This window comes from Phyllostomus discolor, chromosome X (genome assembly GCF_004126475.2).
Source record: "Phyllostomus discolor isolate MPI-MPIP mPhyDis1 chromosome X, mPhyDis1.pri.v3, whole genome shotgun sequence".
Classification (NCBI taxonomy): Eukaryota; Metazoa; Chordata; class Mammalia; order Chiroptera; family Phyllostomidae; genus Phyllostomus; species Phyllostomus discolor.
The window spans coordinates 4,698,604-4,709,566 of NC_050198.1; the positions used below are offsets into that span (position 1 = coordinate 4,698,604).

Genomic DNA, 10,963 nt, shown 5'->3' on the forward strand with positions numbered 1-10,963 from the left:
GTTCATGTTTTCTTTCTTGATCTGGACACTATATATTTATTATTGCTCCATAAATTGCATTCAGAGCTTTTTAAATATCACATTGTACAAACATTACTTATTGCAATTATACACAATTAAAACCCCCAAGGCTTCTCCCCCCAGGAACTGCTTTTAAGTCAGCTCTCCTATGTTAGAAGCTGACTATAGGTCTCAAGTTGACTTTTGCTGCTTTCAAATGACTATTCCAGGCTGTCATCCTCTTGGATGGGACGTGGGTGCTGACATCCAACATACCTGCTTTTTCCCAGTCAGTGCTGTCAGGGTCAACCTTCACAAACTTGTTGTAGGAAACAGAATTCAAAGATGATTCCCACCCATTGGAGTCCATACCTTAGTGTAATCCTCTCCCTGTGTGTGTGGGTAGAGTCCGTGACTTGCTTCCACCCAATGGAATATGGCAAAGGTGAGGGATTTTGCAGATGAAATGAATATCCCTAAGCAGTTATCTTTCAGTTACTCAAACGAGAGAACATTGCGGGGCGGGGCTTGGCCTAACCAGGGGAGCCCTATGAAAGAGGGTTCAGACCTTCCCTGTAGAAGAGACTTGAGGCAGGAGAGAGACTCTCTCCTGCTAGCCTAAAAGAAGCAGCCATATTGGGGACAACCTATGGGAAGGGGTGGCCTCTAGGAGTTGACACCCCCAGTCCTCTGACCCCAAAGTCCTGAATACTGGTAATAACCTGAACGAGCTTGGGAGAAGTCGTTGAGTCTCCAATGACACCACTGTCCCCATCTTTTATTGCAGAGAACCCAGCTAAGGACCCTTGAAAAGTGAGATAATGAATGTATGTTGTTCTAACATGCCAAGTTCGTGGTAATTTGTTATGCATCATAGAAAATGGGCATGCTTGTCATCAGCATTACCATTCACGTCTTAGGTGTAAGAGAGCTGGACTGCACAGGGGCAGGGCGCCATCTTGCAAAATTCCCTCCGCTACTCCTCACCTGTGGCTTCCATAGCATCCCTGATGCTCCTTGCCCGTGCAGGCTCATGAAGTGTGATGGGGAGAGGCAGAAAACATCACCACAGTGGAACGCGTATCAGCTTCTGAGCCAGAAAAAAAAACTGCCTCCATAAAAACAGAAACATTGAAAACCAGTACTGTTTGTGCTGTATGTATTCCAATACTTATTAATGGCTCTGCTGATTCATTGTATGACAAAGCATCTGAATCAGGCATTAGCGGATCATTTCTGTTATTTTCAGAGAGCATTTACGTCAAGATAAAAGCTGTCTGTTAATATTCTGGGCACGCTTGAGACTCTTGACTAACAGGCCAATCCTGCCCTCTCATTAGTACTTTGGAGGTGTTAAGATCTTCATTAAGATTTTATTTCCTTTAATGTGGTCACCTTGGCATGTTTTCTGAATGACCTTAGTGACTCAGGGAGGACTTTATTATTATTTCCAAATAACAGGCAAGAATGCAGAAAGTAATTGGATTTGGCATACCTCATAGCATCCCATTGCATTGGTTTTGGAAGAGCTCTTAAAGGAATGTTTTATTGAAATCAGAACAAAAAAGATTTGGCTGGAAATGCTGATGAGCTTCTGTGACATTCAATGACTAACACTGCCTGTCAACATCAGCCATCCATGTTGATGGATATTATGACACCAATAGGTATAGACTCCTTAATGCTCAGGGAGGAGGGGGAGGCAAAGTCTCCTCTTTCACCCCATTGCAGAAAGTTAGTATGAATATAGTGAGAATCCAGGAGACTGAACGGATTCTATGTTGGTTGATGGAGAAGTGAACAGAAAACCTCAGTTTCTGGGGTGATTTTGGATTTCATAAATGCCCTCAGGCAACAACACTAGACCTGACCTAAAGTAGGCTTTTTTTAATTTCAGCACTATTGACATTTGGGGCAGAATAATTTTTTGTTGTGTGTGTGTGTGTGTGAGAGAGAGAGAGAGAGAGAGCAGGTACTGTCCTATGCACTGTAAGATGTTCAGCAGCATCCCTGGCCTGTACCCACTAGATGCCCCATCCCCAGCCCCCCACAAGTTGTGACAACTAAACACATCTCCAGACTTTAGCAGCTGTCTCCTGGGGGCAAAATCACAGTTGAGAACCACTGCTCTAAAATAAGCAAACAAACACTTAGTTTTTTGCCCAATGTTTGTTCCTTATGATGCTTTAATGTTTTCAACTCGGTTTAACCCAAATGGTTAACAACAGACACTGGGCAAAAGAAATAACAAAAGCAAAAATGGAGCGTTTGCTTTTGTTTATGCAGCCACATGCAGAGACTGGGATATGTAAAAATTAAGTATTGAAGGGTTTCCAGGACTGTGTGTCTGCTCCTGAGCTTTGGTTTAAGTATGTGTATCCTTTGCCTATATTTTGTATTAAAAAAATGTTAAAAAGAATCCTTTATTGTTGAGCATGTTGGTATTGTCCCCCTTATTTTTTCTTTTTTTGAAGCAAGTTATTCTTTTTCTGTATCTTTTTTGTAAACTTTAATTGTTTTGTTTGAAAATGACTTTATAAAGGACTCCCCACCCCCACCCAAAACAAAGTGTTTGTTTGCTTTTTTTAGAACAGTGGTTCTCAACTGTGATACAGGGTTGTTGTTATTTTTTTTCCATTCTTATTTGAATATTGCTTTGTATACAGACCTGGGAAGTCAGACCTACTACTACCAAAAAAAAAACCCCAAAAAACAAAGTCACGATGAAAATCCGGAAGGAAATGGGCAACTCTGGTTTTCTGTTCTGGTTTTTGGCTGTCCTTCCTAAAACCCACACTCCTACTGGGACCATCCTGACAATTTTCAATCTAATTCTAAGCTTCTTATAGAAGAAATGTAATCAAGAGCATGGTTGCTCAAGAGTTGCCACCACTCAAAAAACAGGGGATTGAATTGTCATTGAACCAATAATTGGAAAGAGCACCAGTTATCAACAAATGAAATACTTAAGTGGAGAGAAGGCTTAAAACCTAAAAAGCAAGCCTTGAAATGTCATCAATTTGCCCATTTGCCCATGGATGTTTAGTTAATTATTTACTATAAGAGGTAATTTTCAATTCTTCAAAGCACTATACGTGCTCCAGAGGAGGGTGAAGCACCATGTGTTAAATGAGGAAACCAGCCTGGCTAAGCTAGCAAGTGGAAGTAAGAGGTCGAATCCATTTACAGAACTTAGTTTCCTGCTGTTCATTCCATGTTACCCAAGCTTCCTGAGAGCAATGAAATTATCTCCAAGTGAAAGACCAAGACTTGGGGGAGAAACAGCACGAAAAATCAATACAAAGTTTCAGTGGTTCCTGACCAGAACATTAAGCTCCTTCTTACAGCGCAGAGAGAGAGAGCCAAGTGACTCAGTCCTGTCTCCCCGGTTGGTCGGCAACATCACAAACAATCTTAGGTTTTGGTTTCTTTAAAAACTGTAAAAATCACATATAACTGAGAGGTTAGCTATTTTTTTCCAATGGTGCCAATACTGATTTGAGATTTTTGTCTTCGAGTTGCCATTTTAATTAGGTACTAACATCTTCTGTGAAAATAAAGATGAAAGGAATTATTTGGGCTGCAGCCTTTTGAAAGCAGAACACTTGTCAATAACGTCAGAAAATATTAGCAGCGAAGAAGGATAGAAATGATCCCCTGATCTTTTCTCATGAGGTGTGCTTTGAATCAGATGTTATTAAATATGAGAGAAAGGAATGTAGTATAGTTTGGAAAAGGTTTTCTTTCAGTCAATCTTGTAAGTACATGATCTTGATCTTTTTCCTTCCTCGCAATTGCTGAAGATCAGTTTTATAACTTGTACGTATCTCTATATTATTTACATGCATACATTTGTATGTATGTATATATCTTTATGTCTATGACTCTATAGCAGAGGTTGGCAAACTATGGCCTGGGAGTCAAATACAGTCTGCTGCCTGTTTCTGTAAATGAATTTTTTATTGGAACACGGCCATGTATTTTTATATGCTTATGTATTCTCTATAGTTGCTTTCATGCTACAATGACAGAGTTGAGTACTTTTGACAGACCCTGTGACCTTGTGTCAGAAAATCATTTACTTATCCCTGTTCTAGAGCCAGATCTTTGTACTTGGCACATGTTGGAATCAGAAGGAGTAAATAGTCTTTTTTTTTAAAAGCTTTGTAAATTTTAAAATATTTAAATTATGTAACATTTTATAATATTTGGGGGTTGGGGTTTATTCTGTTTTTTTCTACTATTTGAACTTGGAAGCTTTGGCTATTTTGCTTATTTATTTATTTACTCATTTATTTAATTACAGTTCACATTCAATATTATATTAGTTTCAGGTGTACAACAGTCTGTAGTTTTAGTACATTGACCAGGACCTGCAGTTTGTTAATGAGACACATAGATCCTAAATCTAAGTGTGGAGGAATTAGCTGGGCCTGGAAGCTAAGAGAAAACAGAACACCTGGAGGGAAATGAAATCCATGAACCTAGAGGTCCAGAACCACTGAGATAAAGAAGCACAACTTGGATTCTCTCCTCCAGGGCATGGTGGCTAAAAGAAGTTTCTGGCCTCCTACCTGTTTTATAAGCCACACTTGTTATGTTAGGCAGCTGTGGTATTTATTCTTTTGATTATCCAATCCTTGGCTCTGCATATGCCAGCCGCTTCTCTACCCCAAACTGACCATTCTAATAAAGAATCCAACCCCAAAGCCTTCTCCAGCATATAAAAATGTATGTAAGTAAAGTTTCTTCAATTCTAAAAGAGGGAGATAAAAGTACCATGTTAACCATCTTTTCTTCCGAGATGTCTTCTCTTATAAATTAGCCAGTAGTCACTGTGCAAAATTTAACACCCACTTGCCCAGTGTTTTTACTTAATCCTCTCACCTTTTTCTTAAATATCAAGTGTATTGCATATGTACTGTATGCCAGGCACTGTCCTAGGTCCTGTGGAATACAGTGGTGGGCAAAATAGACATCATCCTGCCATCATAGAACTTCCAGTCAGAGGGCGTGATGAACATTAAAAAAATAATTGCACAGTCATTTAACTGATTATAATTGGCATAAGTGCTCCAACATAGAAGTCGTGAGAATGTGCCTAACTCTCATTTTCACTTTTCATTCTCCAATGACCAGTTCTATAGTGTTCTCTATGCCTCCCTAGAAAACCTATTTGGAAACTATGGTTATTATAATGAGGGATGTCCCAGCTCATCTGGTTTCTCTCTCCCCACAAACCCCATCTCTTGCACCACACACAGGACTTTGCACCACCTCACTTCAAAGAAGCCCTGGACTGCTTTTGGAATGCAAGGTGTAAAGGCCCTAATCCATGAAACAGGACATCAAAAAAAATATTGACTTCATAGGCGGTCTCCGCTGCAAAAAGACAGACCTCTGTCCTACTCATCTTTAGAAATAATCAAACCACTTAGATCAGACTATCATGACAAAAGGAACTTTTTCATGAGTCTCATTATACATTTATTAATTTCTGACTTTAATCTCATCAGTACTTTTTAAAAATATAGACAACACCTCACCTAGTGCTGTTAACATCTTCAGCTAAGAAAGCCAATCATGGACCACCAGAGAACACAATATTCTCCAAGCAAGTAAACAAAACTGAAGCAAATATAAAAATTAACTGGTTTTCAAGCCCTGGCTGGTGTAGCTCAGTGGATTGAGCGCGGGCTGGGATCCAAAGTGTTGCAGGTTCGATTCCCAGCCAGGGTACATGCCTGGGTTGCAGGCCATAACCCCCAGCAAACGCACATTGATGTTTCTCTCTCTCTCTATGTCCCTCCCTTCCCTCTCTAAAAATAAATAAATAAAATCTTTAAAAATTTTTTAAAAATTAACTGGTTTTCACTGTATTACCTTTAAGCAGCTCTCACAAAAACAGTTTTGAATGGACAGTTTTCATAAGACATCTACATAAGAGTCATTTTTCATGGATCACTAAGGCTTACATCCTAAAAATCTGTTACAGCTCAAACTGAAAGCCTGTCCTTTCTCAAATGAGAATTCATAGCGCAGCTGCAAACGGGGTGCTAGTGCAGTCCACTGGGCACAGTGGAGTGCAATTTCACCCTCATATAGTCCAGAAATCATGCCACACTATTGTAAGTCATTCCCAGCCATGCTTGGTTACAATCATTCTCCTGCATTCCTAGAAAACATCCAGAATCTTTTGAAAGCTAAACAAAAATGAGACATTATTGAGTTCTGATCCACCAACATGTATACTCAATTCCATTTTTGTATGGGCACAAGGTGTGCAAATTGTTTGTATAGAATAAATGTCCCATGTCGAAGTCCTCTATCTTCATCCCTAAGTGACGTTCATGTTGTTGGATACGTTCACCTCAATGAAAAAGTACGTTTGTTTCCCATTCAAGACATTGCAATCTTATATCTTTTCCCCTAATGCCTCTCCCCCACTTTCCTTGCCCTCACTCTCAGCTGATGATATCTCATGCTTGAGAAAATTGAAGTCACTAGGCAGGAAAACATCTTTTACATATATGCCATCTTTCAGCCTGCTACAATGGAAGTTATATGCCTTCTCCTATTCAAAGTGCTCTGGCTTTGTCCCCAAGGGCTCTGCTGTCACTATCCTTTCTCTTTCCTATATCATTTCTTTTTTCTGTATTGGATTTCTATCATACGTGTACAAACCCACTCTAGTAGACCCAATTTCCTCCACATTGAGACCTTCTTGACCTTATGTCTTCCTTTACTCGGCAACCCCAGAATTTTTGTTTTAAGAGTTATCTCATCATGCTCTCTTCACTTCCTCAGCTCCCATTCTCTCCTCAGCTTATTCCAAAAACAGGCTTCCAAACCCATCACCCCACTGAAACCGCTATTGTCCATGTCACCATTGGTCATACTTTATTACATCCAATCATCCCTGTTTGGTCTTCATTTTAACTAGTCCTCTCAGTATCATGTTACAGAGTTGCTTACTGCTCTATTCTAGAAATACTTTCTCTTTTGGCACCTATGAACTGACTGCAGTGATTCTCAAAGTGTAGCCCCTGGAACACTTAGTAACAGCATTATTTGGGAACTTGTTAGAAGAGAAAATTCTTGAATCTAACCCAGGTCAGCTTAATCAGAAACTCTGGGCATGGGGCCCAGCGATCTGTGTTTTAACAAGCTTTCTCAGTGACAAAGTTTGACAAGCACCGCTCTATTGATTATTCTCCTACTGCAATTATGGTCCCTTCTTTTTTCATTACATTTTATATTTTATTGATGGTGACATATAGTGAAAATCTAATATACATTAACTACCCATGGTCCCTTATAAATATTTAAAGTTCTTTTTCACAGGCACAATCACACTGCAGTTATACTATAAACTAAATTTTTAGAAGACAATTAAAAAATAAAATACATTAAAGATATCATAATTCATGATGAGATATTGAGATGGATTTTAATTCTGACTTTAAACATTCTCATTACGATCAAGTGTAGCCCTTTACCAAGACGGTGATAATTCTGGAGAACCTTTCTGAGGATTTAGTTTTCATATAATTAATGGCCAGATTAGCATACCTATGTTATTAGAAAGCTCATTCAGGATCCATAAATGTAAGAAGATTATAAAGTATTCTTAGATAGACAAATATCTTTTTTAAAAATTAATGTATCAGTTTGCCTTAAGATATGTTCTTTAAGTTGACAGTTGTTGAGGTTCATAAATACTATCTTTCCATGTCTTCACAGCCCAGCTCTGATCTTGAAGCCAGTCTACGCTTTCTTGCAATCCTACTCCTATTATGCCATCACTAGCACAAATATGTCATGGCTTATCTTTGATGTTTTCTAAACACAGCAATTGAGACATTTTCACAGTTGTCATTGCATCTCTAAGATCCATTTCGTTTGCAAAGAATAAGATTGGTATTGGCGGTGCTTAAAATCTGGATGACTCAGAAGAGTATCAAGTTCTTTGTTGCTCTCAACCATTCTTAATCTATCACTACTGTCAATGATAAAGAATAATGGCTTGGCCACCTTTATAATAGTGTTCCCGGGGATTTCTGTATTTTCCTTGACCTGATATGTCAGACACTATAAAAGACAAATTGGATGATTTGAATTGCTCTATGCTGAATCTTATCACTGGAACTACATCTTCTAATTGAGCATTTAAATAGTTAAGTGTGTTGAAGACTGATGTTTTGTCACTATTATCCGGACCAAGGCACAAAACATGAACCTCCATCTTCTTCAGGCCAAGCAACCCTGAAAGACTGTCTAACAATCCCATAATGTGATTCAAATATACACAAACCAGCTAGTCACTGAGGTTAGTTCTGTGGGCCCAGGAGCTGGTGAGAAACAGGAATGGAAGCACCTGCTCATGTCCATCTATTGGATGGGTATCTGGCACAGGCATCTCTCAACCTTTTTCTCCCTATGCCTCCACTGGAAGGATAAATGGTCCTGGGCAAAGCTGCCTGTAAAAGTTGGGTTACCTGGTAGTCTCTGTCTCACCTAGAGCAGGTGCTTGACCTGTGGTGTTTCCCTGGCAACTAGAGGTTTTTCCCCTGAAGTCATCAAGAGTCAGCTGCTAGCCCTGGCTGACGTAGCTCAGTGGATTGAGCGCAGGCTGTGAACCAAAACATCACAGGTTCGATTCCCAGCCAGGGCACATGCCTGGGTTGCAGGCCATGGCCCCCAGCAACTGCACATTGATGTTTCTCTCTCTCTCTCTCTTTCCCTCTCTTCCCTCTCTAAAAAAATAAATAAATAAAATCTTTAACAAAAAGAGTCAGCTGCTGACCTCTTGCTTATCGGATTGAAGAGCTTCTGAAAACATCAGAGGCACATGTAGGAGTATTAAAGAAGGCGTGAGGGGAGGGAGCACAGGTGGGGTGGTTTAGAGTTCCTTCTTAGTTCTTTCTTTGTTTTGGATTGTATCAGTTAGCTTTTGCTGCAAATAATGTATGTCAAAACTTAGTAGCTTAAAACTGCCACAAATTTTTTAGCTCATAAACATTTTTCCCAATTGCTTTGTATATTTTTTTTAGGTTGGGCTCCCCAGAATCCCATGAAGCATTGGTAGAGGCCTAAGGAGGTCAGATAGGAAAGGAAAGAGCTAATGAGATTTACTGATGAGCACATTATTCCCATGGACAACTGAGTTCTATTCTCCAGGGGTCTTTTAAAGCATTACCGCTTGGAAGGGTGAAGAATTTGGGAAATTTGTCCACCAGCTTCCATTCTCCACTGGTTGAGGGCTCCTTCTTACAGCTGTAACTCCCTTGTGTTCACTCACTTATCCAGTGTGAGAACCAAGCTTGAAGCAGAAAATCCAGGTACTTGCACAAAAAGAGGCCATCTGCATATGATGATGACCAACAGATGGTGAGGCACCACAACATCTGCTTCAGGAATCCCTGTTTGGGACTCGGCTGATCTCAAACCTTCAGAAGCATCCCCTGACACACTGCAGCAGAGCTGGGGTCTTTCTTCTCTGCCTCTCTGTCCTCTTAAGTGCGCTTCACCAAGTTTTGTTCCCTTGCCTGCCCCCTTGAAGTTGGCTTATCAGTTCCTTGAAAGTAGTGATGGAATTTCGAGCATATTAACACAAGTAGGGTGCCTTGGTGTATTGAATATTTTAAACTGAAGGAATATGAGAAAGAGCAGATGCAGGAACAGCTCTCTGACCTTCTGCCCCTCCTTCTCTCCTGAGGCAGGTCATAGGACCTTTCAGAAGTGAGAGGTGTTCCCTGGCTGGTGTGGCTCCGTGGATTGAGTGCCAACCTTCGAACCAAAGGATCACTGGTTTGATTCCCAGTCAGGGCACATGCCTGGGTTTCAGGCCAGGTCCCCAGTTGGTGGTGTGTAAGAGACAACCACACACTGATGTTTCTCTCCTTCCCTTTCTCCCTTTCTTCCCAATTGGTTATTTTATCTCATAACCAATGTGAGTGCATGAGTGGCCTCAAGATAACTGAGACTGAAGCAAATACATTTCTGTGAGCCACCAATCAGGAACCAGGTTTGTTAAAGATTTTTTATTTATTTATTTTTAGAAGGGAAGGGAGGGAGAAAGAGAGGGAGAGAAACATCAACCGGCTGCCTCTTGCACACACCCTGACTGGGCACTGAGCCTATAACCTAGGCATGTACTCTAACTGGGAATCAAACCAGTGGCCTTTGACTTGGTGGGATGGCACCCAATCAAATGTACCACATGGGTCAGAAAAGGAACCTAATTTCTTAGCCACCACTACTTGGCTACTCATGTATTCATGGAATTACCTCAACTTTAGGTCTAGGAAATAAGGGGAGGGGGCTTATTCTCAGAATGATTCATGAGTAAGAGTCTATTGATATTGTTGATACTCTCAATACCTTAGCTCTGTAGTCTTTTCATATCATATTGTGAAGCCAGCTAGAATGAGCAAGTATCTATGTACACTTTCAAAGTGTCCTTATGGTTTTCTATTCACCCATCAAATGGAATGCTTCCACCTATTCAGATAAGAAGATACAACTGTAGCATTCTGTTACTCTTTCTGGACTTTCAAACTCTTTTCATGTGCCTGATGGGAGCTATTCTTCATATTTTCATCATTCCTGGTTTCTTAACTCTTGCTTTGGGGTACCCTAGTTTTGACAAACAACTTAACTACAGAACTATGTGCAAGGGGGTGGTTTGCAAAAGTTCCTTTCCTCTCTCAAATTAGTTTAGATGTTAATGCATTGATCCATTGATTTAAAAACCAGCCTATTTACTTTTAAAACTGAGGTGCTGGTAATTTGAGATTATTATATTAGTTATTTCAATCTTTCAAATCTCACCCCCAAAAGATCTCTCCTACCTCATCCTAAATTAATCAAAACAATGCACATCTGGTGGCTATGTTATATCTTTGGAAACATGCTCGTCCACCAACTTTCTTAAAGCTTCCTCTCAAATTTAAAGATGTTG

General features: G+C 40.0%; 1 pseudogene; it reads right to left on the reverse strand.

Annotated features, from left to right (window-relative positions):
- Positions 1–7,690: 7,690 nt before the first annotated feature.
- LOC114505569 lies at positions 7,691–8,377 on the reverse strand (annotated as a pseudogene).
- Between the last annotated feature and the right edge of the window lie 2,586 nt (positions 8,378–10,963).